Genomic DNA, 26,289 nt, shown 5'->3' with positions numbered 1-26,289 from the left:
GCCCACTGAGCCACCCAGGCGCCCTGTTTATTGTCTTCATATTCAGTGGCAGCCTCACCGGTTGTGAAATAATTGGATTCTCCTTTCTTTTGCTGATCACTTAATAGGCACCGCGCTGCTCTCTTCTACTGTGCACCACGGATTGGGGAAATATGAGGGCAGCCTGTGTTTTACTTGGACTTTTTTTTAAGTTCAGTAGGTTTATTAGGATATACCTTACTAATTGAACTATAAATCACTTTTTCCTGGAACATAGTGAGCCCTCTTAATCTGTGGATTTGAGTCATCTTAACTTCTATTCTGTGTGTCCTGTACTGGGTTTTCAGCAATGACTTTTCCATGTGTTTTTTATTTCCATAATGGAAAAATATTTATTTCTCTTCTACTTCCCTGACCTCGGCCCTTAAATGTTTTATCTACTTTTTTGTTGTCTCATATCTTTTCCAAGTACTTGTAGCTAGCTCTGTTTTACACACTTTCACGGAGGAGATCGCAGTTTTTGTTTTTTTTTAATTCATGGAAATATATTTTATTTACTACATGACAAAATTTTGTGATATATGTTCTTTGCAGTTAGTTTCTCTTATAACTTCCCTGTTTGCTGGTAGTCTTCTTGGAGATCTTAGGCACTTTTTTGGTAAATTGTGGTAAAACACATTTAACATAAAATTCGCTATCTTGACCACTTTTAAATGTATCACTCAATATGTGCTAGATCCTTTCTCAATTGTCATGCAACTTTGAATGAGGCGATTCCTTCCTCATCTAGAGATTTGTAGAAAATCTTTGAGCAGAGGGCTGGCTTAGCTGGAGTTTTCCTTAAATATTCTGGACGTGAACTGCGCAGTAGCCTTCCTTGCCCTCAGACATCTGGACTCTGTGGCTGGGATCCCCCAGGCAGTCCCCCCGTTGCCCTGCCTCCCTGACAGACTGCTTCCTGTAGGTTTGACCCGTGTGTGTGCGTGTCTCCATGCCAGATGGGTCTGCCTCTGTCACCTAGTCCCTGAGCCAGTTCCCACTGGTTGAAACAAAGGATTGCTGGTTTTGCCCCCTTAGAATGAAGGGGTTACTTCTTCAAAAGTAGGCTTGCGCGCTCTGTCCAGCATCTGGGACAACAGGCTTTCTCTTTCATCACTTTCCCACACCCTCGTCTGACCTTTGCAGCATTGGGCAGTTCTTGCTCACATGTTGGGGTTTGGGGTCACACATGTCTCTGGTTTTGTCAGAGATGTGATGTTTCTGTTTCTCATTCTCCCGGTTGCTTTGTGTGATTCTCTGGTAGAGAAAGGGGTAAAGTGATCTTTTTTCTGCCGCTTTAAAACAAAATACAGTCTTCTAACTGAAAGCAGTTTAGCCTTCTGAGAAGCTTGTTTTTATGGTTCCTATTCTTTACCTACTGATGAGCACTTCCTCACTGCAGCTCCTTGGGAAATTGCGGCTTTTGGGTCATTGAAAGGTGACCTGATCTTGTGGAGGGAGTGGCTGGGGGTTTTCTGAGAGGGGTGTGTTTAGACCCTTTCCTGACTTCTCTCCATCAACCTGGCTCTTTCTGTCTTCCTCTGATTTTATTAGCATTTCATGTGAATCTTTGTCCTCAAGGACCCATTTCTCCTCACTCTGCTGAGAAGCCTGAGGATGGTGTGTCCTGTAATAGCAGGTGGTGTGTGCTGCGGGCGTAAATGGGAACCGTTCTCATCGTTAGAACAGGAGGCTGTAGTGAGCTTGCAGGTGACAGACCTGTAGAGCCCTGGGGCTTTCTCAGGCCTTAGAGTATGGAGAAATTCAGAGATTTTCTTTACTGTGTTTTTTTTTTAATGCCCCCCCTTAATTGTTTGTGTTAAAGATTTATTTATTCATTTGAGAGAGAGTGGTGTACGTGCACAGGAGCATGCATGAGCAGGAGAGGGAGAAGGGAACAGACTCCCCACTGCACATGGAGCCAAAACTTGGGCTCGATCTCATGACACTCAGATCACAACTGGAGCCAAAATCAGGAGTCAGTCACTCAGCAGAGAGCCCAATGCGGGGCTTGATTCCAGGACCTTGGAACCATGACCTGAGCCGAAGGCAGAGGCTTTAACCCACTGAGCCACCCAGGCACCCCATCATTATCATTATTTCTGCCGCTAAACTTCTCTTCTGCTGGTGGCCACAGAATACCAGTCAGGTCAGGCTAGGTTAAAGTATCAGCGTTAAAAAGCAGCAGACTTTTTTCTTATCCATGATGTTTTTCCTGAAGGCTCTGGCCTGCCTCTTCCTCACTCGGGGACCAGATGATAGGGGAGCCACGCTCTTGAATGATGCAGGGAGCAAGAGGGAAAGAAGCTTGTGGAGAGTCTCATTACAGCCATTAAAGCTTCACTCCTGCTCCCTGACTTTGCTTCTTTTCTAAGGCATTGGTCAGAACTGGTCACATGGCTTCCCCCACATGCCTCAGGGTGGCAAGGGTGCTCACTCTTCTGGATCCCAGGAGAAGCACCGTTGACAACCACATCCACCTGTCCGTTGTATCGGCAGAGTTGGCAAGTGTTCCCATTTTGGGGTTTGTATGTTTTGCTTTTAGCACACCAGTAGAGTGGAATGTCTGTGCCCAGTTCTGCATAGAACTTCCTGGGTGATCTTGCAGAGTGAAAATATTCTGAGCTAATCTCTTTGCTCTTTTCTGCATGATCTTACTTAATCCCCCTACAGTCCTGTGAGATAGAAACTACTATTTTCCTATTTTAATGATGAGCTGGTATTGAGGAAAATTAAATAATTTGCCCAGAAGTGGCTTAAATAATAAGAAGCAGATTCGTCTCAAATGTTTATCTAATTCCAGAGCTCAAGCTCTTAATCTTATTTATTTGTATCTTAAGGCCTGAGTGTCCCCAACTTTAAAATGAGAGAGGTTTATTAGACTAGCTCATCTAGACAAGGGGCTTGCTGGCTTACAGTTTTGCCCACCTTCTGACAGCTGGCGTAGCAGCCTGTTCTTCTGTACTTTGAAATGCTAGCCCTAACAAGGTTCGGCCTTTCCTGGAAGCAGAAACCCAGAACCTGCAACTTAATAATTTTAAAATGGAAATCTTGTTATGGCATAGAAACATGATCCACGGCAGCACAACTTACACTTCTCTTGTCCAGTTGTAGCATGGACCTTGACAACCACATGGTCATGGTGGCTTGATTGTTTCTGGCCAAAATGTTCAGAGCTGGCGTTCTTTGTGAGTGGAGGGATACATGCACAGCAATAAATCCGGTGCTGTCTTTGGCCTTCTAAATAAATTCAGCAATTAGGAGAATTGGTTAAACTTAGGGGCACCTGGGCGGCTCAGTGGGTTAAGCCTCTGCCTCATGCTTAGGTCATGACCCTCATGCTTAGGTCATGATCTCAGGGTCCTGGGATCGAGCCCTGCGTCAGGCTCTCTGCTCAGCGGTGAGCCTGCTTCCCCATCTCCCTCTGCCTGGCTCTCTGCCTACTTGTGATCTCTCTCTCTCTCTCTCTTTCTCTCTGTGTCGAAAAAATAAAGTCTTTAAAAAATAATAATAAAATAGGTTAAACTTAAAAAGTGGGGGTTTTGCTAGGTCTTTAGATTTTCATCTCCTTTTTAAAGCTTTTGTTATTTTTGTTGTAAAATGGGTACTCCTTATTAAAAATAATCAAAGGCACAGTGCCTAGAAATTGTTCATTCATGTACTGTTGGTGGGAATTTAAACAGATATGGCCATTAAAAAAGATCATTTGGGAAAAAAAAAAGATCATTTGGCAGTAACTTCACAATTTCAAAGTCTTACATCCTTGGTCCTAGCCACTGGCCCTTTTGGGAATTTGTCCTATGAAAATGTTTGCCTTTGCCTCTGTCATGTATAAGGATGTCTTGTTAACAGAGGAGAAGAGCGCATCCATCTGCCAGAGTCCTTAGCAGCTGTTAAAAATGAGGTTTATCTGTCTGTACCAACATGGAACTATGTCCACAGTTTATTTTTTAAAGTGAGAACAGCAGTTGTAAAATAAGGTGTGTAGTATGATCCCACTGATAAGGTAGAAGAAGCCTGTATGTGTGTGTTTATGACATGATGGGGAGATGTCAGGGTGCTTGGCCGCCTCAGTTGGAAGAGCACGTGACTCTTGATCTCAGGCTTGTGAGTTCAAGCTCCACCTTGGGTGTAGAGATTACTGAAAAAAGAAGAAAGAAAGAAAACTGTTTGAAAATAGCAAAGATTTCAGGAGTGTCTCCCCAAGTGGTGCTGGGAGAAGAGGGAGATTTTAGATAGGGGAGTGATGAAAAATAGGGCTTTCACTATTTATGTATAATTTGTGTACTCACTGCATTGCATGAAAAGGAATTTTTTTTTAAAGGTTTTATTTATTTATTTGACAGAGAGGAATCACAAGTAGATGGAGAGGCAGAGAGGGGGGGGGGAGCAGGCTCCCTGCTGAGCAGAGAGCCCGATGCAGGACTCGATCCCAGGACCCTGAGATCATGACCTGAGCTGAAGGCAGCGGCTTAACCCACTGAGCCACCCAGGCGCCCGGTGTGAAAAGGAATTTAACAATAAATCTTGTATTATCTTTTTTTTAAAAGATTTTATTTATTTCTTTTAGAGAAAGTTTGCACAAGCAGTGGGCAGGGAGGGGCAGAGGGAGAGAAAGAATGTCAAGCAGACTCCACGAGGAGCCCGGAGCCCAGAGCCCAGCTCGGGGGCGGGTCTCACCACCCTGAGACCATGGCCTGAGCAGAAATCAAGAGTCGGATGCTTAACCGACTGTGCTGCCCAGGCACCCCAGTGTTATGCATTACTTCTGAAAAGATCAAACTATGGGTGCGCCTGGGTGGCTCAGTGGGTTAAAGCCTCTGCCTTTGGCTCAGGTCATAATCCAAGGGTCCTGGGATAGAGCCCCACATCCGGCTCTCTGCTCAGCAGGAAGCCTGCTTCCCCACCCCCTAGCCCCCACCCCCGCCTGAAAAAGATCAAACTGTGTTGAACTGTTTGAAGTAAAAAAGTAAAGTCACTGTTTCATTCCTCACAGTTATCTGCTGTTAGGAGTTTGAATTGCTCCTTCACAGAGACTTTCTCCGCGCGCAAAACACACACACACACGCCTTGCTTTTTTCGCCACCTAAAAATACATTGTGGACAGTTTCCCATATAGGCAGGTGTAAGCTACTACTACTACTTCCTCCTCTTCCTCCCCTTCCTCCCCTTGCTCACTGCATGGTGGTTCTTCGTTTGGACAGACTGTATAATCCATCCACTCAGCCTCCCAGTGAAAGACAGTTTTCAGTCTTGTATCATAAACAGTACTACAGTGGCTGTCTGTCCACAGGTGTGTGCTTACGCACGTACGCACACAGCTGTTTGTGCAAATGTGTCTGTAGAATAAATACCTCAGAGTGGACTGGCATGTGTGTACATTTTGTATTTTGATGGGCATTGCCAAAATGCTGTCCAGAGTGCTGGCCATCTGCAGCATATAAAGGCAACACCATAGTGTTAAATGGTAACAGGTTAGAATGAGACAGTACCTTAAAAATCACCTGGTTCAAGGGCTTGTGACCTGGGTGGTTCAGGTCCTGATTCCAAGGTCTTGGGATTGGGTTCCCTGTTCAGCAGAGAGTCTGCTTGCCCCTCCCTCCCTGCATTTCCCCCTTACCCCCACTCGTGCTTGCTCTCTCTTAAATAAATAAAATCTTTTTCAAAATCATCTAGTTCAGCTCTGCAAGGGGAATGATGACTCAGCAAGTCATCACGGTGACTCTTGTGAATATGTTCAACCAGAGGAACGGAAAAGTAGCTATGCTCTTAAAAATCAGAATAGTGGTTATCCTCAGTGGGCAGTAGAGACTGGAAGGGGTCTTCTGTAATGCTGGGAATGCTCTGATTCTTTACCTAGGTGCTATTTATGTGGGTGTGTTTGGTGTGTGAGAATTCATCACTCTACACTTCTCCTTAAACTCACAAATTTGGGGGCACCTGGCTGGCTCAGGTGGTAGAGCATACAATCTTTATTATTATTATTATTTTTAAAGGTAGTCTCCACACCCAACCTGGCGCCCACTGTGGGGCTTGAACTTGAACTCACATCCCTCAAGATCAAGACTTGAGCTGAGATCAGGAGCTGGACCTTTAACCGACTGAGACACTCAGGTGCCCATAGAATACATGACCCTTAATCTCAGGGTCGTAATTTAGAGCCCCATGTTGAGTGTAGAGATTACTTAAAAAAATAAAATCTTCTTTAAAAAATTAACAAATGTTGGGGTGCCTGGGTGGCTCAGTGGGTTAAGTTTCTGCCTTCGGCTCAGGTCATGATCTCAGGGTCCTGAGATCGAGGCCCGCATTCTCAGGGTCCTGGGATCGAGGCCCACATCGGGCTCTCTGCTCAGCGGAGAGCCTGCTTCCTCCTCTCTCTCTGCCTGCCTCTCTGCCTACTTGTGATCTCTGTCTGTCAAATAAAACAAATAAAATCTTTTTTTTTTTTAATTTACACATTTACACTTCAGTAAAACACTTTTTAAAGCATCTAGTCCAGCTCTTTCATTTTACAGATAAAATCCGAAGAGTTGAAAGGTTCCCTCTCTCTCCTACCGTATGTAGCTGAGGTTTCCTGAGAGCCTTATACTTGACACCAGAGCCCTTGCCTGTCTTGCCAAGACTGGACTAGTGATGCTCTTGGCACCCAAAAGTGCTGTGAATGTGTGACTGTGTCTCTCACCTTGAGGCCCCTAAAGAACAGCCGTCCGTGTGTCTGGGTCGCAGCTGAGGTGCCAAATGGAGTTTCTGGTTCGATAGCTCACACCAGTGTTTGGGGAGAGTCCCAGCCCGGGGCTGTGGATAGACAGACATGCTTGGGAAGGTTTGCTGCCTGCCGAGGAAGTCCAGTTGTCCATTATGCCAACCTGCCTCTCACTCGGGATTTCTCTCGCTCATTCCATCGTCTCACTGTGTTCTAATCTGTACTCTCCTCTGCTGCTTCCTGATCGTTTTTAGGCCGGTGTCTGTTTCACATAATTGTATCCTCTTCAGGAAAATTATTGGCTCAAAGTAAAAAGGAAACCGATTTCTGTTTTATCCTTCCTGGCCTCCTGTAGGAGGATAGTAGAGTGGAGGACTCCAGGGAATTGTTTGCATGGTGTGTGGCTACGGGGTGGGAGACTTCAGCATCCACAATTCCTTTATTTTGCTGTGGAGATTGTGTCTGGAAACCTTCTGGGAGTCAAAACATAGTTGGATGTTTGAACACTTCCCGTGGTCAAAAATTGTTGCCTTTGACCGAAGATTAAGGTCTGTTCTGAGTATTGCATACACACACTGTTGACTTGGCTAGCACTGGTGGCCTGTCTTTGTGGAAGCCCTGTTTGATCATGAGTTAGAAATAACGGCTAAATTACAAGAGCCAGCCGTCTTCACGTAAGACAGCCTTGTGAGCATGGTGTGTTCCGTGCCCTGATAATACCAAGAGATTTGTGCAAACTTCAAGTAAGCGTGTGAAGTCCAGACTGGCCTCCTCTTAAATCCTAAACATCCTTGAAAACATGGAGGAAGTGTTAAAGAAAGCTCCTGATTTATTCGAAAGGGGCACTAGTAAATACAGTGGTGGGGGGTAGGACATTGTAGATATAATGGTGAAGTGCTTATTTTGAACCAGGCAGGGCCTTCTCTAGGTGGGCTTTCTCACTAGAGAATTCCCTTGTGAAACCTGCTGCAGCTCCTCGCCCACCTCACCGCTTCCTCCCCCTTTTGTTTCCCTTACTTCCTCCCTGCCTTCCTCCCTTCTGGCCTGGCACATCCATCTGTTCCCAGAGGCCCAGCGTGAGTCCTGCCTTCTTGCTGACTGACCCTCCTTACTGTCTTTAAGCATGATTTCACTTTTCCCATCTTTACCTTGTCTCCCTAAATTCTGAAAAGACAGAACAGTGCTGTTCATTTTTGTGCCCCCCTGTACATGGAATTCTGTATCGTGTCACCGGTAGTATGCTTTTGGTAATGACCAATTGCTATGATTCTCCATTGCCCAGACGTCCCCCAATGTCAGACCATATCATCAGACACGAGATTACTTTAAGTTGGAAATTCAATTTCTGAGTTATTTTGTGAACTTGAGCAAGTGACACCTTTGACTTCCTTTATATCATAGGTCAATTTCCAGTGAAAAACTGTGACAAATAATTTGCCGGATCTGACTGACTCAGCTGGCTGCCTTTGGGATCGTACTTGCCTGACAGGGCGGTTCGGTTCAGTAGAGGCTTGATGTGGCTTGTTAGAGCTTAGAGGAAGAAGCTTTTACCTTGGGTTCTAAGGTCAGTATGGGAATTCTTTAGGAAGAAACAATAGGCGCAAGCCAGTGTGGACCCATTGTGAGACTAAAAGTCTCAAAAGCTCGCAGTGCGTCTCTGGTGGCCTGTCACAACATAAAGCGTGGATTTAAAGGGATTTCTTTCCCCTTCATGTTTTTATCCAGTGATCATAATACCATTTTTTGATATCCTTCCCCTATATTTTGTGTCAATCACTTTACCAACTATTAAATCCTAAAAATTGGGGCTTTTAAAAGATTTTTTTTTTCACAGATTTTTTTTTTACACCAAAATCATGTTTCTAAGTTGTTAGTTTATAATGTGTATAGTCTTTTTTCAGTTCCATTTCCTATCCACCCAGTTGCTCTTTTTACTAGTAAATTCTATAGCCTCATAATGTTTAGGTTTTACTACCCTAAGAGAGTAATCAAGGCCTGTTATATACCAGTTCCCTTAGGTGCTAGAGGTTCAGAGATGAATAGGACAGTTCAGATTGTCCTAGAAGGTCTCTCAGTCTAGCAAAGATTGTAGTCAAGGCCAAGTCAGTAAAGGGAGTAGTTGGTTGGAAACCTTCCATCTTCTCCAGCCCCAGTCCTAGCTTCATTTACATACCAAGTAGCCCCCACCCCCACCCCTCCCAGGCCCACCAGGCAACCTTCCAATCTGACCCTATGTGATGTTTGCTTCTGGATCTTCCAAGGATATTTTTACTTTTTTTTTTTTTTTTTTTTTTTTTTGCAAAATATCTATGTGGATTTTTTTTTTAATTATTTTGTCTAGTGTATTTTAGCCATTCCATTGAAGTTTTTATTTGGTTTATGTTTAAAATGCAGTTGAACATTTTGTAACATATGGTCTTTCAATCTAAGATCATGCTGGTTTTTTCCTCTTCCTGTTTTTATATTTAGTCCTTGCAGTTGTTTGTCTTTCTAGGGTTGATGGGGTGGGGTCCACACAATAAATTCATTTATCAGTCTATAAACGCAGGCACCTGGGTGGCTCAGTGGGTTAAGCCTCTGCCTTCAACTCAGGTCATGATCTCAGGGTCCTGGGATGGAGCCCCGCATTGGGCTCTCTGCTCAGCAGGGAGCCTGCTTCCCCCTCTATCTGCCTGCCTCTCTGCCTGCTTGTGATCTCTGTCAAATAAATAAATAAAATCAGTCTGTAAATGGGGCCTGTCGAGTACAAGGCGATTTTAATGCTGAGGAGATCCTGAGGACTCCAAAGGCCAGGTTCCGTTGGAGCTATAGATGCATGGAAGAGAACATTAACAGTGAATATAGTTCACTGTGAGGGCAAAACTGTGAGTTTGCCCAGTGTCAATGAGGCTGAGGCATCAGATGGAAACAAAATGATGAGGGAGATCAGTTCCTTGAGCTGGCTTGGTACATGTCAGTGGTGGTGGCTAGGCCTGAAAGATAACTTGGATTTTTTTTTTTTTTTTAAGATTTTATTTATTTGAGAGAGGGAGTACCAGCAGAGGGAAAGGGAGAAGCAGACTCCCTGTTGCGTAGGGAGTCCAGCACAGGTCTTCATCCCAGGGTCCTGGGATCATGACCTGAGCCCAAGGTAGACACTTAACCAACTGAGCCCCCCAGATGCTCTAGAACCTGGGTTGTGTAGCAGACACTGGGCGGGGAAGAATCTTCCAGGCAGGGCAAGCGGACTGCACAAAATTCGGGTGCTAGAGGGGAGAGGTGCTGTTCACCACAAAGCTGTGTTGCCCTAGAGTCCTTTGAATGTCAGGCTTTTGGACTTGGCCAAGCCCTTTCAGACTCTGTCATGGATCCCTAGGACTCCAAAGAGGTGCATCTACGTGGGGTTGGGGAAGGCAGGCCACCAGGACCAAGGGTTAGTACAAGATTTCAGTTGGAAAATGGATTCTGTCGTTCCTGAGAAAGCTTGTCAGCCCTCATGGTCATCAGTGGGAAGGCAGGGTTTGAAGGTTTCCGTCTGAGAGAAGTTGCTGAACTTTATCAGCATGAAGCGCTCTGAGTCCTCTCTGTCTCAGTCAGTCTGATCCATCGGTCCTGAGGGTCCCGAATATGGCCCCGCTTTTGCATTTCATCTGCCTTCCCAGTTTACCAGCATGACCTCTTGGTACCTGGACTTTACACTCCTTGGCTTGTGTCCTTCTTGGTCCCTTATCCACATGGCTGCAAATGTCTGTCAGTAATAGATGAGATAGCGTCACCTTCCCTGTTTAAAATTCTTCAGTCGTTCTCCATCACCTCCACGGTAAAGTTTTAATGTTGTTGCCAGCAGGATCCAGCCCCTCCCCATCATCTCTGGCCTCACCTCTGGCCATTTCTTTCATCCGCAAAGATAACATTCAGCCACACACATTAGAACTGTATGCAGCTCCTTAAACTTCTGTGATACTTCTCACCCGCAGGGCCTTCACTTGCAGTTCCATTTCAGAAGTCCCCTCCTGGGGCGCCTGGGTGGCTCAGTGAGTTGGGCTGCTGCCTTCGGCTCGGGTCGTGATCTCAGGGTCCTGGGATCGAGTCCTGCATCGGGCTCTCTGCTCAGCAGGGAGCCTGCTTCCTCCTCTCTCTCTCTGCCTGCCTCTCTGCCTACTTGTGATCTCTCTCTGTCGAATAAATAAATAAAATAAAATTAAAAAAAAAAAAAAAGAAGTCCCCTCCTGGAGTCCTTCTCTTGAGTCAGGACGCCCCAGCCCATCCCATATTCTGTAGGGCTCTGTGCAGCCCTCTGTGACCACTCACTCACACTGAACTCCAATTGTTTTCTTTCCTCAATAGATCCTACGTTCCTTGAGGGAAGGGATTGGGTCTTCATCATTGTATCCTGCAAACCAAGGACACAGGGCTCTAATAAATGGGTATGAATGACCAACTAGTATAGAGACATTCAAAAGACCTCCTTCCTCAAAACTCCCATTCAGTGGGGAAATGGAATTGTATGCACAGAAAAGGAGAAGTAAAGGGGTGCCTTGGTGGCTCAGTTAAGCATCTGCCTTCGGCTCAGGTCATGATGCCGGCGTCCTGGGATTGAGCCCCGCGTCAAGCTCCTTGCGCAGCAGGGAGCCTGCTGCTCCCTCTCCCTCTGCCTGCTGCTCCCCTTGCTTATGTTCTGTCTTTCTCTCTCTGTCAAATACATAAAATCTTAAAAAGAAAGAAAGAGGGCACCTGGGTGGCTCAGTGGGTTAAGCCGCTGCCTTCGGCTCAGGTCATGATCCCACTGTCCTGGGATCGAGTCCCACATGGGCTCCTTGCTCAGTGGGGAGTCTGCTTCTCTCTCTGCCTCTCCCTGCCACTTCGCCTGCTTGTGCACTCTCTCTCTCTGACAAATACATAAATAAAATCTTAAAAAAAGAAAGAAAGAAAGAAAAGGAGAAGTAAAAACATACATAGAATAAAAACCTTGAGTGAGGTTCTAACATCGGAGTAGAAACCAATTTCCCTGTGTTCTTAATGTGAGGTCTAGAGAGTATACTTCTAACAGTCCAAGGAACCTCTGAAACTTCAGAGGGTAGGGTGTTTAAGTAGGCAGGCTTGGAAGGAAAGGAGCTGCAAGTTAGATCAGGGCAAGACAGCAGGTGAATCAGGCTGCCGGGACTAATGGGAGACGTGGTGTCCTGAGTGGGGGTGCTGGCCTTGAAGACTCAAACGCATCTTTCCTGGGTTTGAAGAAATGTCTGAAAATCATTTTAGAATTTAGGGTTTAAAATAACACAGAGAAGGCAGCATTACTCTTTATGGGCAAAGAGTGCTAACCACCCAAATGTCCAGTTGACGAATGGATAAAGAAAAGGCAGGCGCCTGTGTGACTCAGTCGTAAGCATCTGCCTTTGGCACAGGTCATGATCTCGGGGTCCTGGGATAGAGCCTCACATATCGGGCTCCCTGCTCGGCGGGAAGCCTGTTTCCACCTCTCCCACTTCCTCTGCTTGTGTGCTCTCTCTCTCTCTGTGTCTGTCTCTGTGTCAAATGAATAAAATCTTTAAAAAAAAAAAAAGAAAGAAAGAAAGAATGAAAGAAATAGAGGAATATTACTCAACCATAAAAAAGCATCTGTACAGGGGTGCCTGGGTGGCTCAGTGGGTTAAGCCTCTGCCTTCAGCTCAGGTCATGATCTCAAGGTCCTGGGATCAAAACTTACATCAGGCTCTCTCTGCTCCGCAGGGAGTCTGCTTCCCTCTCTCTCTGCCTACTTGTGATCTATCAAATAAATAAAATAAAAATCTTATTTTAAAAAAAGGCATCTGTACATACTACAGCAGGGGTGGACCTTGAAAACAATATGCTAAATCAAGAAGCCAGTCACAGGGAGCACATATCTAAGGATTCCGTGTATATGAAATGTTCAAAATAGGCAAATCTATAAAGACAGAAGATAGAATGATGGTTACCAGGGCCTTGAAGGGTATGGAAGTTTGGGGGGGGGGGGGAATGTTAATGAAAATGTTCTTAAATTGATCGTGATGATGCTTACAAAACTCTGTAAATTTACTTAAAAACCACTGATTTATATGCTTTCAGCAGGGCCGTCATATGGCGTGTGAATCGTATCTTCATAAATCTGCCATATGATGGCAGACAGCAGGATGTGGAGGATGGCTGGGTGGGTGTTCCACTCTGGGTTTGTGCTTGATAGTCTCAGGCCCCAGCAGCTGGGCTGGTACTAGAAGGTGGGTCCTTCCAGAAGAGGCCTGCCTAAAGAGGATTCCTCACTGCCTGCTGATCTCTCCCACGCCCTGGGGCTGCTGCTCCCTTGTCACTTTTTGGGCCAGCCCAACCAGCAGGGGGCTGTGTAGTCGCTGTTGAGTCCCAGACGCCCAGAGTGAATGACTGAACAGCAGCAGACGGGCCTTCGAAGAGCATGCTTCCTTCACGGGTGCAAAGACGCAGAGTTGGACCCGCCCACTGGATAACTGCCGGGTAAACTGCTTCTGTAGGTGTCATGTGCCTGAGACAGGCAGTGGGTTTTCTGTCCTAGCCCTGGGTCTCTGAACTCATGCCCTTGATCGAGCTCTCTGCTACATGTGCCCGGCTTGGAGCCAGCTTCTGAGATTACCTCCATCTTTGTTTCTCCTTTTCCCTCTCCATTGTCAGGAGTCCTTCCCTGAATACCCCCGGCCCCCGCCCCGCGCGAGGCCAGTGGAGGTGTTCCTGCCTGGAAGCAGTAGGTTCTCGGCCGCGCTGCACGACCCCGCTACAGTGCTAGCACTGGGTGTCGTCCTGCCACTTCCGCTTCCCCGTGTCCTGCAACACTGCTGCCCTGTGAGGAACTCAAGGGCAAGAACGCTCTCTTCTTTGCCGTCCCCTAGCATGGCACCTCACGTGGCCTAGGCACTTCGGGATTTGTCGAAGGAGTAGGTGACATCTCCCTCCTGGGCACAAAGTTGGTTGAATCAGGGCGGCTAAGGGAATCAAGTCACTAGATGCAAGATGAGTTCTTGAGACTGGGTCACTTGGAAATCTCTTACTGGCTAGAGTCTGTCCCCATTTTTGCTTTTGTTTTTCCTTGCGCAGCTCTTGCAGCGCATACAGTTTTGTTTCACCTCTGAAGGCAGTGGGATGCTCTTGCCACGTGGAGTTTGCTGAAGCATTTGTGGGTGGAGGGACTTAGTGGTATTAGAGCAGATAACCTGGGGGAAAGCAGATTCTCGGACCCCTGGAGTCTATAACTTGAAGGACTGTGCGGACCAGGTGTATTTTTCACTTAGAGGTACTTAACCTAGGGCCTGTGGATGGGCTTCTGGAGATCTGTGAGCTCCCAAAAATCAGTGCAGAGATCGTGTGTGCGTGTGTCTGCCCACGTGTGCGCACCGTGGAAAGACCAGAACCCACAGCCTTATTAGCTTAGTGGCATGAGGGCCGTCTCCTCCCAAGAGGTTAGACAGGCATGCAGCCAAATGTGCGGAGTACCTGCCGTGTGACCCAGTGTAAGCAAGGATGACGCACACCCTCGTCCTCAAGGAGTTGATGGTCCAGTAAAAAAGATTTGGCCCTAAACCACTCAAAGCTGACAAAAGAGAACTCTGTGAGGGCTGGGGTGGTAGAGCTCGGGGACTTAAAGGGTGAGTAGGAGTGAAGTGATTGAGTCTAGACCAAACAGTTTTCTCTTTACGGGGCTCCAGGACAGGAGACCTCATAACTTTGCAGTGATTCCGTGCACCGTGGTGGCCACCGCGGGTATAGTCCACCTCCAGCTTTACTATGCACCTGTCCCCTCCCACTAGATCCTTTCCAAGTGGAGAGTCACTCACTGATCACGCTTGTTCCTGACAAGCAGCAGTAATGGCAGCTAGCAGAAGTGTTTTTATGAGGTAAGCGTAGCTCCTGTCTTTATTTCTGGTGTCTCACCTCCACGTTGTAGATTGAAAATAGACGCCGGCCAGGGGTTTCATCCCTCCCCACAGAGAGACAGCCTAGCATGTATCTGTCTCAGGTCTTCACAGTGATGGTGGGAAAGTCTCCCCGTGTTTGGGAGCGCTTTGATACTTGCTTGCCAATTCTTCAGAACGTACCAACCCCTTCTTGCCTGGAACTGCCCTCCAAAAAACCCCACCAAACTCACGCATGGAAAATGGCTGCTAAGTGTTTGGAATAAGTAATATGCATATAATTCCCAGTTTTATGACTGAGAGCAAATTATGAAGTTGCCCTGATGGGAGACAGCAATACAAAAGGCCAGACTATTACTTGAGCTGATTTCTTACAGCTGTTGGTAAATTCCAGCTTCTTTAATCTAATTGGGAAATGCTCTCCACACAGTCCTCGCAGGCAGCCTGAGCCTTTCACAGAGAGGGGCCATCTGTGGGCAGGGTGGCAGCTAGGACCCTGTGTGAGTTCCTTAACTTCTAAGGCTGTTTCCTTGACTATAAAATGAAGACGGAAGCCACGCCCTTGCAGAGGGTTGTGGGTATTAAGGGAGATATTGAGCACTGAGCACTCCGGCCCAGAGCTCACATCACCAGGCTCAGGACTAAGTGCTTCCATGAGTCTTGTTTCATTCTCATGGTGGTCCTCTGAAATGGATGGGATTTCCAATTTTTGGATGAGGTTCTAACCCAGAGCTGCTACCCTCTTGGCCCCACTGCCCCACTTTACTGGGATAATTTGAAGCCCAAAAAAGACAGTGCCCTAGCAACTCCTGGAGCCGTGGAGTCAGGCCAGCTAATCCTGGACTCTGCTGCCCGCATCACGTGTCCTCCTTCCTCTCTGACTGCACAAGAGCTGTTGTGCTCCTCCTGACGCCAGATCTGGGAGGACTTCTCCAGCTCTCTATACTGACTGCCCGGAGTTAGTCACTGGCAGACTCCAGAGGTTTAAAGACTCACTTTCCCAAGACTCTCCTCACTTCAGACACCAGTTGCAAGTATTGGATCCCCAAGTTACCCACATTTCTCTCTGATTTGGCCGCAAAGGCAGGGATTCCCTCAGCCTCCCCTCCAGATTTAATGGCTCGGTGGAACGACTCGCAGAACTCTGGACAGTGCTGTACTTACTCTCACAATTGGTTATTCGGGATGGGACTCCAAATGGAAGAGATGCTGGGACAGGGGAAGGGGCATGCCACCTTCCCCTCAGCTGGATGTGTTCTCCAACCCAGAAGCTCTCCAGATCCTGTTGTTAGGGTGTTACGGAGGTTCCATTAGGCATAGTTGATTAAATCATTGACTGTGGGTGATTGGGCTCGACCGCCAGCCCCTCTCTAAGGGAGGGGGTCTGAAAGTTCTAACCCTTTAACCAAGACTTGGTCTTTGTGGTGACCAGCACCCACGCTGAAGCTCTCTGGCCCCCACACCCCTCTAAGAGTCACCTCATTATCATAAGCTCTGGCAGGTATGGTTGGAGGGGCTTGCTAGGAATAACAAGACATTCTTATCTTTAATTTAAGGAAATTCCAAGGATTTTAGGAGCTCTGTGCCAGCAACTGGAGACAAAGACCAACTATATTTGCTGTGATACCACACTGCCCCTGCCCTTCCCGTGGGGTTCCTAAGGTTAAGATCTTGCCAACAGGCTTCCTCTGCCCCTCTGTGGGCACCTAGGGTTGAGGTGGCAGCTCTCCTCCAAGGCTGGGAAGGAGCAGCAGGAAGAGCTCACCCCGGGCCTGCTTGCCTCTCATCAGCGTGGGGAGAGCCATCTGCCCATGCTCTTTCTTCCCAGATCACCGTACATTCTTTATACGGTATTAATCTCAAAGTACCACTAATCTGTCTTTACAAGAGAGGAAACAAATCCTGGAGCCCCTGGGCAGAGCCACTCACATCTGGTCCGGATGGGAAGGACCCACATTACAGCTCTTTTTTCTTCGTTTTGTTGTTGTTGTTGTTTGTTTTTTTCTTAAATATTTTATACTTGGAAGGAGGCAGCTACCCTCAAAAGCCTCCACAGTTCTGTCCATACTCGTCATAGTCACTTTCTGGAGCTGTTGTGGAGATTTGAGGGGCTGGAGCTGTTCGAGCCAATCAGCTGTTTCCCTGAGGTGGGCACAGGCCTCTGGGACTCTGTCTCGGGCAACAGGCAGCTGGTTTCAAGGAGACGCTCCCATCCGTCACTGTAATAGTTCAACAGGCGTGGCTGCAGCAGGAGCACACTTTGCGGGAGTAATCGGCATGCTCATCCCGCTTTGAGCCAATGGCGAAGTGCTAGAATAGAAGTGCGGTTCCGTCTGCGGGGCTTTATGGGGGGTTCTTTGTTACTTAATCTCTCCCTCCCCCTGTAGTTTGGGTTCGTTAGCGAGTTGCTGTCCCATAATCTAAACAGTTGTCAAACAAAGGTCTCTCCACTTTTTTTGATGACTTCCAGTTGCCCGTTTCCCACCACCCTCCGATCTTCTGCTCACTTGTAAGTCAGACGCAAGCCGCTTGCACCCTAAAAATGCCTGCCCACCGTAAGTCTATGCAGCTTGGGCCTCGGCGCTGCTCGCGGGCTTCTTCAGGACCCAGTGCCCTGAGCAGAACAGCAGGCCCTGGCCAGCTGCCGGGAGCGCCCAGCAGCCAAAGAGAAAGAAAGCTTGTTTCGCAGAGTAATCCTACCCTTCCATCCAAGACATAAATAGTCTGGGTGGAAGCCCAAATCCCTGAGACAGTTCCGACAGGCCTGCCTGGCCCGGCTGTTCCGGTCAGGCTTTCCCTCTCAGCACGGAGCTTAGTTAGCCGTGCTGCTCGGTCCTCAGCTCACTGAGGAGGGGTAGTGTTTGCCCCTCCAGTCAGTTGGGCAGGTTGTTGGGGAGAGGGGCTGGGCCCACGGTGCCCACTCCGCGCCTCTGCAGAGCCCCATCTGCCTGTGCCGTTGAACATGACCCAAGGAGAGCTCCTTCAGCCCTCGATCCCACCCTCTCTTTCATGTGCGCGTGTGCGGGTGGCTTTCTGTCCAGCATGTGGGAAGGGGTGCAGCCCCCTGGTGGGGGACCCCAACCAAAGCCAGACTCTGGCCCTCCCCTATAAAAGTAAACAGCCCAGATCGGGAAGCCGCACACACAACAGCACATGACTGACCTCGGTGAGATAATGCATTTATCACTAAGTTCCCAGGAACTGCGCGGGGAATAGTGGAGGCAGGGAATAAAGGAAGTACATAAAGGAAGGTAGAAGTTGGGCACGCTTGTTTATGAAACCCCTTCTCTGTGCCAGCCAGGCCTAAGGCTTTCAGTTTCCCACATTCCAGGGGCTGAGAAGTCCTGCCAGGATGCCAGGAGGCACGAGGCTTGTTGAGAACACACTTCAGTCCACTTCCTCTTCCTCCCTTTCTTCAACCAGAGAAACCGCACTTTTATTTTCAGGAATTTATTTCTCCTTCCCTCCTTTCCGGGGGTAGTTGCTGAATGCCTTCTTTGGGTATGAGCTACTGGGCCAAATCCAGATCCCTGGAAGGGTCGTCAGCAAACCCTGCGTGCTCCCATGGCCTCCTCGGGAGCAAGGGCACAGCAGCCAGCCTTAAAGCTGCACAGGGACTGGCCAGTTTGTTGGTGCCACGTGAGAAAGTGCAGGGCAAGTGGGGTTTGGGGATTTAAGCACAGACTCTGGGGCCAGACGGCCTGGGTTCAAGGGCAGCCCTGCAGTTTGTTTGCCGTGTGGTTCAGTCTCTCCCTCTGGAAAATGGTACTCCTAATAGTGGTATACCATTCACAGGTGGTTGTGAGGCTGTGCCCAGAAGGTGCACATCAAGTGCTTGTCCCTGAGCCTGGCCCGTGGTGGAAGCATCACGTAAATGGAAGCTGTTACCATAACACACTTCACTTAGATCCAGGGTCAAGGAAACCCTCTTTGTGGGAGCGAGGTTTAGCCAGCCAAAAAAAAAAAAAAAAAAAAAAAAAATGGAGGTAAAAGTAGAAGGAACAACCTGTAGGAAGGCCAGGAAGCAGGCTCAGGCCACGACACAGGCCATGTGTGGTAGAGTTTGTATTTAATCCTGGATGCAGAGCAGAGGATTGCTACGCAGTGGGGACTACAACCCCCTTTTCTGCCTGAAGATTTTAGGCTTTTAACCTATGAAAATTACTCTTCTTAGCGAGGAAAGGGAAGCAAGGAAAGGAAGGACACTGGGCTGTGATTGGTGACATCTTTGTTCCTTTTATGGTTCATTGGGAATCAGGAACCTGAAAAAAGTTAACCTCTGCCCTCATTAACACTTGGGAAGAATCTGCCTTGACCTCAGGGGCCTTTCTACTTGGGGGCCTGTTGGAAAGGGACTTGGCATTATACACATGGGGCTGGTGGTGACATGTGGTACCTGTGTGCTAGCTCGGGCTGTTTCTTTGTTGGTAGCTCTTTGTTTAGCCAGTGAGACCCCTCATTGTGGTGGTACCAGCTTGTCTCAGAGTCACACAGCTATCACCCCTGTGCCATGGGGCTTGTGTGACTGCCGACAGTCACACCCAGAGCCTCAAGGATGCTCAAATTCTTGGCAGAAGGGTCTCCCAGCTGCTCCTGGCTTGAAGCATTGATTGCTGCTTTGCTGGGTATAGTCTGCTCACCTCGATCATGGGTCACACTCTCCTCTTCCCTGCATCGTGGGCTGCCTGAAACAGACAGCATCAACTCTAAGCTGACCTAAAGCTCACTTTGTCAGTGTTTCTTAAACACATATGTTGGGATGTGCATTTTCTTGAAAATCGGGAAAAATACAGAGCCCCTTGTTTGGCTCAGAGCAGGGTCCAGAAGCCCTCTTTCACAGTTAATGGCAGTAAATACATGGGTGGCTTACAAAGGATCAGCCAGATGCTAGAGCCATATGATGCCCCAGACCTGGTGTGATATTTTCATCTCTTCTCTCCAGATCTCTCTCTCCTTTCCTCCTCAGCCTTGAGATTTATGGCATGACTGTGTGTATGTACAATAGCATTGGAAATTTATAAAGCCACAGTGCCTACTTGTGGGGCTAACACCCGGTCAAGCAGTCATAATAGAGTGTTAGTGGCATTCTGTCACGGGGAGAAAGGAGGTCTGGCATTGCCAGAAACAGAACTTGATTGACGAGGGAATTACCAAGAGAAGACAGCTAACAAAGGGGCACTGGCGGGGCCAGAGTGACCCTAGTGTTCGAGTAATAGAAGAGCCAGAAAATCATTCCAGGCACATCCAAAACAGGAAGGCAACAGGGAGATCTGGTAGGGATTCTTTCAGGTCGTCAATAGTAGAATTGCATCGCAGGAATGAAACAAGGACACTTGCCATTGGCTGGCTTTTTTCTCCAGCGAGGAGGCAGCATTTTTTTCTGAAGCTCTTCCTCCTCACCCTCAGAACACTGAGTGGGGTGTGAATGAGAGATGAATGCATAGGCTGCACAAGGGGATCGTTCTCAGAGCCCATGATGGATCTGGCATTTACAGGACATAAGCACGGAGGCAAGGACAAGGGACTGGGAGGTAGCGTCCCAGGCGGTAGAGGCGTGCCGTCCTGACGCGGAGCCCGAGTGAGCCAGTGCCGGGCCTGCCCCCGTTGCTCACCCAGCCCGTGGCCTCAGGCAGATGCCTTAGCCTCGCTGAGCCTCCTTTCGCTACCTGTAAAATGGTAATAAAACCACTATTTACCTCAGAGAGTTATTGGGCGGATTCATGGTCCTCGCGAAGAACTGAGAAGAGTGTCCAGCCCAGAGCCAGGCCTCAGCCAGAGTCGCCTCCCATCGCTACTATCTCAGCCTCGCGCACTAGGTGTGCCACCACCAGCATGACTCGCGGTGACACGCGCAGCCTCGCTCTTCACCATGTCCTGGCAAGAGTCGTGAATACGCAACCCGTCTGTGATGAAGAACCAAGGCTCCAAGAGGTGGGGTGATCTGTCCTCAGTCACCCAGCCAGCTGTGAGACAGAGCCAGGAGAAGAATTGAGGTCACTTTAGTGTGAAAGCCCATGCATGTTTTAAAGTATTTTTCCTGCCGACTGGCTGGCTTGTTTTGGCTGAGCCCTCCGTGCCTCCAGGCGGGCGCTGCTGTTGAGGCTTGTTGAGAGTGGAGCAAGGGGTGAAAAAAAGCGCAGGCATTAAGCTGTGGGCTCCGTTCTGCTGAGGTTTCCCAGCTGTCCCTCGAAGCAGCCTGAGAAGGGAGGCGTTCATCCGTTCGGCGGTCAGGTGCACCCAAGTCAGGGGCAGAATTCGAACCCGTGTCTCCCGGACAGCAAAACTCAGGGGTTCCTCCACTTGCCAGCTTGCTCTCCACTCTGATCATGCGGGCGATAGCTGCTCTCTTATCCCTGTGCTCAGGCCTGCCCCTCGGCCGTGGGCTGGGACCACAGAGGGAAGCGCAGCTGCCCAGGGTGGTCCAACAAGCACGTAGCTTCTGCTTTTGACCTCAGGGCCACCCGCCCCTGCACCTACCCCCTCGCTGACATCCTTCATGCAGGTGGGGGGCTGCAGTTCGGTGCTCAGTGCTCTGGAGGAGAGCCTACACCCGCTGCTGGCCTTTCACCCAAAAGGAGGGGATCTCACTCCCCCAGAGGTCAGCCCTCTTCCAGACAGTTTAGATTTTATGGTCAAGGGAGTTGCCTTCTCTCCCGGAGTTCTCAGCACCCCTCTGGCCTTGAAATTTTAGCCCCCCTGAGCCTTCTGAGATGCATGAAAGAGAAGAATGCTCCCTTAGATTTCAGCCCCCAGAAAAGTGAACAAAAGTTGTTTCGTAGTTCAGGCCTGTCTGGTGTGGGCCATTGTAGAGTGGCAGCAGCACCAAGTAAGGGTTTTTTATTTTTGTTTTTGTTTTTTTAAGATTTTATTTATTTATTTGACAGAGATCACAAGTAGGCAGAGAGGCAGGCAGAGAGAGAGGAGGAAGCAGGCTCCCCACTGAGCAGAGAGCCCGATGCAGGGCTCAGTCCCAGTACCCTGGAATCCTGACCTGAGGTGAAGGCAGAGGCTTTAACCCACTGAGCCACCCAGGCGCCCCAAGTAAGGGTTTTTTTTAAAGGACGAAAGTGCTGAGTTTTTAATATCTAAATATAGAATGTAAAAACTAAACAAGGAGTTTGTCTTGGAAGAGGTTATCGATTTGTTGTTAGAAAGGAAACTGAGGAGGGATGAGCCCTGGTGTGAACGAGCAGAGGCCAAGCCTTACCCAGGCTGGCTGCGGAAAGACTCCTGGCCACAGACGCTGGTGTGAGAAGTGGTGCTTGGGATCCAGGAATAAAAACCTGTTTGGACATTTCAGAAAATCAGACACGTGCCCAGGCAGGTGATTCTCCTTCTTGGTTTCCAAATTCCTGGTGCCCCTTGTGTGCCAAGTGCCAGGGAGGAGCCGGGCTCAGGGCTCAAATGTGCCAGTTCTTGCATGGGGAGCACCTCAGGGCCAGTGGTGCTGGGCCATCTAGCCTTCTTAGGTCATCAAGAGGGGTTTGAGGAAGACCACAACTAAAGGGCTCTGGAAGGGCACATAACTGCCATGTAGGGGCTCAGTGAACATTCAGTGAAAGAAAGAATAAGGCCCCTTTGCCTTTCTCTTTACCCTTATTTTTTAAGATATTTATGTATTGAAAGAGCACAAGCTGGGGGAGCAGCAGAGGGAGGAGGAGAATCAGGCTCTCCACTGAGTGTGGAGCCCGATATGGGGCTCGATCCCAGGACCCCGGGATCATGATGGGAGCTGTAGGCAGACTCTTAACTGACTGAGCCACCCAGGTGTCCCACTCATTTATATTTTTTAACATTTAATGAAAATCATATGTGGCCATGGATAAAGTTTAAATAATGCATTGAGGGAGGGCCTGCTTATATTACAAAAAAGCACCAATTATAATACTTTTTGAAAAAGCTTTGTTTCTAAAGTAGCCGCTGTTTCTCCTAATATGTATTCCCCACACCACCACCCCACTCCAGTTTTATTAAACATACAATTTAAGAGTCAGAAATCTTAGAAGTCTGGGCCGTCTTCTAAAATAGCAGTTTTAGGGGCGCCTGGGTGGCTCAGTGGGTTAAAACCTCTGCCTTCGGCTCAGGTCGTGATCTCAGGGTTCTGGGATTGAGCCCTGAATCGGGCTCTCTGCTTGGTGGGGAGCCTGCTTCCCCCCCTCTCTCTGCCTGCCTCTCTGCCTACTTGTGATCTCTGTCCGTCAAATAAATAAATAAAATCTTTTTAAAAAACTAAAAAAAAAAAAAAAAATAGCCGTTATCAGAAAGTATGATTGGTTCCCTGGCCAGCGGCCTCTGGGGATGTGCCAGGAATGGACATTCCTGGGCCCCAGCGCCTGCGTCCCAGCAGCAGGCCTCCGGGGATTCCAGTGCAGGGTCAGTTTGGAGAACTGATGATTTCGACCACAGTTGGAGAACACAGACTAAAGTCAGACGGGGTTCAGGTCACCACTCCGCAGCTCTCTGACCTTTGCCTCTCAGTCTCTGCATCCCCGTCCATAGCGTGGGTGAGTAGTGTCCTCTCTGAAGACGCTGTGGGGAGAACTCATGTAAGAACACACAGCGAGCACCAGCAGTATGCGCCTCTCGTGTGGGCAGTGTTCAGGAAGGGACTTAGGATGCTCGTTAGCGATCTTCCTAGATCACGTATTATGGTTTTTAAACAGCAACCCTTGACAAATGACTCTCCGGCGGAGAGGGAGTTCAGAAGCTCTGACCGATGCCAGCGAGTGACAGCCAGAGCTACTGACGCTTCCCTTGCTGCGGTTTCCGTTGCGAGTCGTGGTTCTGTTCCCTAGAGCCATTGGAAGGAGACTGTTCTACAAGGCCGTTGTTCAGGTGTTTGAAGACAGTGACCTTGGCCTTGCTGAACATTCTCTTTTTCTATTCCCAAGATTAACTTTAACACAGAAGATATTTGAAGGGCTTTTTCCAGTAGGGCTTTTTGAAGAAAGGAAAGCAAAAAAAGGCCTAGAGCTGAGACTCTGCTTTGGTAGTAGGTCTTTGGAGATTTCTGGTGCATAGAGATGCCTCAGAGTTTAGGCTGAAACTTCTCGAGTGGACTTGTGGATCTGGAAGGGATGTACAGTGGGGGGCAGGGGGGGTGCCTTTGCTTTATGCTGGCAGGCAGGAGCCAGAGTTGGCACGGGAGTGCGCTTCTGGGAGGGCCCTGGGGTGCGGGGCCCTTGGAGGCCAGGCTGGCTGTGTCCGGCACCCTCGTTCCCAGCCGTGCCCCTTGCCCTCTGCCCTGCTTCAGCAGCAGCCGCCTCCGTGGTGAGCGAAATCTGCTGTAAGGCCTTCATTTTTGTTTAGTTGATGTCTGATTAGTAGCTGTGAGAAAGGGTACCGGCCTGCAAATGATACCTTTCCTAAATTATGTTGTGGTGTTGTGTAGGGCAGGGGAAGAATCGCTATTTTAAAACAAGATTTCATAAAATAAACACGTGTCCCAATTATAGGAAGTACTAAGTTGATGATTAATTGACGCCATGGAGCTGGCCTTGTGCTTTTAAATGCTTCTGCTCTTGTGGTCATCCGTCTAGTGAGGCTTCAGCAGGCCCCTGCCGCCGAGCATTTCCAGAGAGCTGATACGCAGCTTGTCTTCTGCCCTCTGGTGCTGCGGGGGCAGCTGGCCACGAGGAGACCCTGTGGAGGACTCCTCTCCAAGCTGCAGGTCCGAAGTTGCCAAAGGCTGGTGAATGGTGAAAGGCGGCTGTCGGGGTCTTTGGTCTGCGGTCCACACGGGTGGTCTCCACACTGGAGCTCAGGTGCTGTGGCCACTGCTACATTCTCGAGGACTTCTTAAGCTCCTGCCATTTGTGTCTTTGTTGTCTTTGTGCTGGAGGGACGGATACTTGGTAAAGGGAAGGCTGTGTAGAACACAGATGTATTTCCGCCCTAGGGGGTGAAGCCTGGCACCTGCTCACACGTACTTGTCAAAATGGGGATGATGTTGTGTGTGTGATATGTGTTACCTGGGATGAGAACTAGGTAGAAAATTTAAATATGTCTAAGACAGTTTGGGAAAGTCACTGAGAAAAGAGACCATCGTAAAACTTCTAGGCCCATCCCTCTGGCCTTTGAGGACTGACAGCAGCAGCAGAAGTGCCATCTCAGAAGCCACCCAGAATCCCACGGGCCTGCGGGCTTCACTCGGGTGCATTGTGTCTTCTCGGGGGTGCCTGTTTCTGGACCCCAGCCTGTTGGGTAGATGTCACACGTCTGTCTCCTAGAGCCGTGCGGAGGTGCAAGCGTGGCAGAGGGCCTGGACCTAGACTTCAGTGTCCATGCGGTTTGGGGCAGGGGGTTCACCTCTCGGATCCTTGCTTTTCTCACCTGTGTCCTCTCTGTCCCGGAGCTCCTCCCAGGTGGGGCTGAAGATTCAGTAAGTGAGTGAGTGGTTGGTGGATGTGGGAAAGCACCTAGCTCCATGCACGGCATAGAGACACTCTGGAAGGGTGGCCTCCAAAGAGAGACAGGCTACATCCGGGCCTTGGGGCTGGCAAGTGTACATACTTCTCCCTCCCTCCAGATGCAGTGAGGGCAGCTCCTTGGTAGCTAGGCAGGGCACAGTAAGATGTCCTCAGGGCTGGCCTATTGTAATACCCCTTTGTGAGGGGGAGGAGGCCTGTGTGCAGTTAACAACTTTTAAGCCAGAGAATTGATGACTTTGGGTTTAATGTTCTTTAAAGGTCCACGTGCCAGTATTCTGGGGCCCCAGAAATAGGCCAACTGCATCTTCGATCTTGCCTGATGAGTGCCTCTCAGAGGCGCTAATCACAGTGACATCTGACGTTGAGACCCTTGGCTCTCTAGAGCTTACTGATCGCCTTGCGGCCAGGTCCTCACTCTGCTGCCCATGCTGCCGTGGATGTTAGGTGAGGACATGCCCTCTCCTGGGCACGTCCTCAGTGCCCTTTCAGCTAAGCAGAATTGCTCGAAACTGCAGTCTCAGAAGGGGCCAGGTTTGGGTTAGCCATGGGATCCCACTCTGGTCTTCACTGTGACTTCATCATGCTTTAGAATTGTGATCTTAGGAGTGCAGCAGTGGGCTCTCCTTCCTCCAGATGGGGGTGAGGGGGTAGGGAGGGCTCTGTAGCCAGGCTGAGCAGTGCTTCCTGGGGTGTGGGGTGAAAGGGCAGGGCAGACTCTCACTTGACACTTCTTCTGTGTTACTGAACTACATTTCAGTATTGTTTTTAAGTGTTGTTTTTTTTTTTTTTTTTTAATTTATTTATTTATTTGACAGAGCGAAATCACAAGTAGGCAGACAGGCAAGCAGAAAGAGAGAGTGAGAGGGAAGCAGGCTTCCTGCCGAGCAGAGAGCCCGATACGGGACTCGATCCCAGGACCCTGAGATCATGACCTGAGCTGAAGGCAGAGGCTTAACCCACTGAGCCACCCAGACGCCCTTAAGTGTTGTTTTTTTTCCTTACCTGATTCTGTATACTAAATCAGAGAAGGACCACAGAGCTAATGGGGGGGCGGGGGGATAGAGTATCTGCTCTAAGAATAGGAAAATCTATCCAAAGATAAAAAGAAAGGGAGACCTCATAAAGAAATTGGTCTTGAAAGCCTGAAATTTTGGGGGGCACCTCTGTGGCTCAGTGGTTTAAATAAAGCCTTTGCCTTAGGCTCAGGTCATGGTCTCCGGGTCCTGGGATCAAGCCCCGGTCAGGGTCTCTGCTCAGTGGGAAG

The 26,289-nt window shown here is 48.8% G+C and overlaps 1 protein-coding gene across 1 annotated transcript in view; it reads left to right on the top strand.

Moving 5' to 3' along the window:
- Positions 1 to 26,289, top strand: part of ARHGAP35 (Rho GTPase activating protein 35) — a 125,958-nt gene that overhangs the window by 84,661 nt on the left and 15,008 nt on the right. The gene's annotated exons all lie outside the window — the stretch shown is intronic.

This window comes from Mustela nigripes, chromosome 17, assembly GCF_022355385.1.
Source record: "Mustela nigripes isolate SB6536 chromosome 17, MUSNIG.SB6536, whole genome shotgun sequence".
NCBI lineage: Eukaryota > Metazoa > Chordata > Mammalia > Carnivora > Mustelidae > Mustela > Mustela nigripes.
The sequence above is the reverse complement of the archived record's forward strand: the minus strand, read 5'-3'. Positions and strand labels throughout refer to the sequence as shown.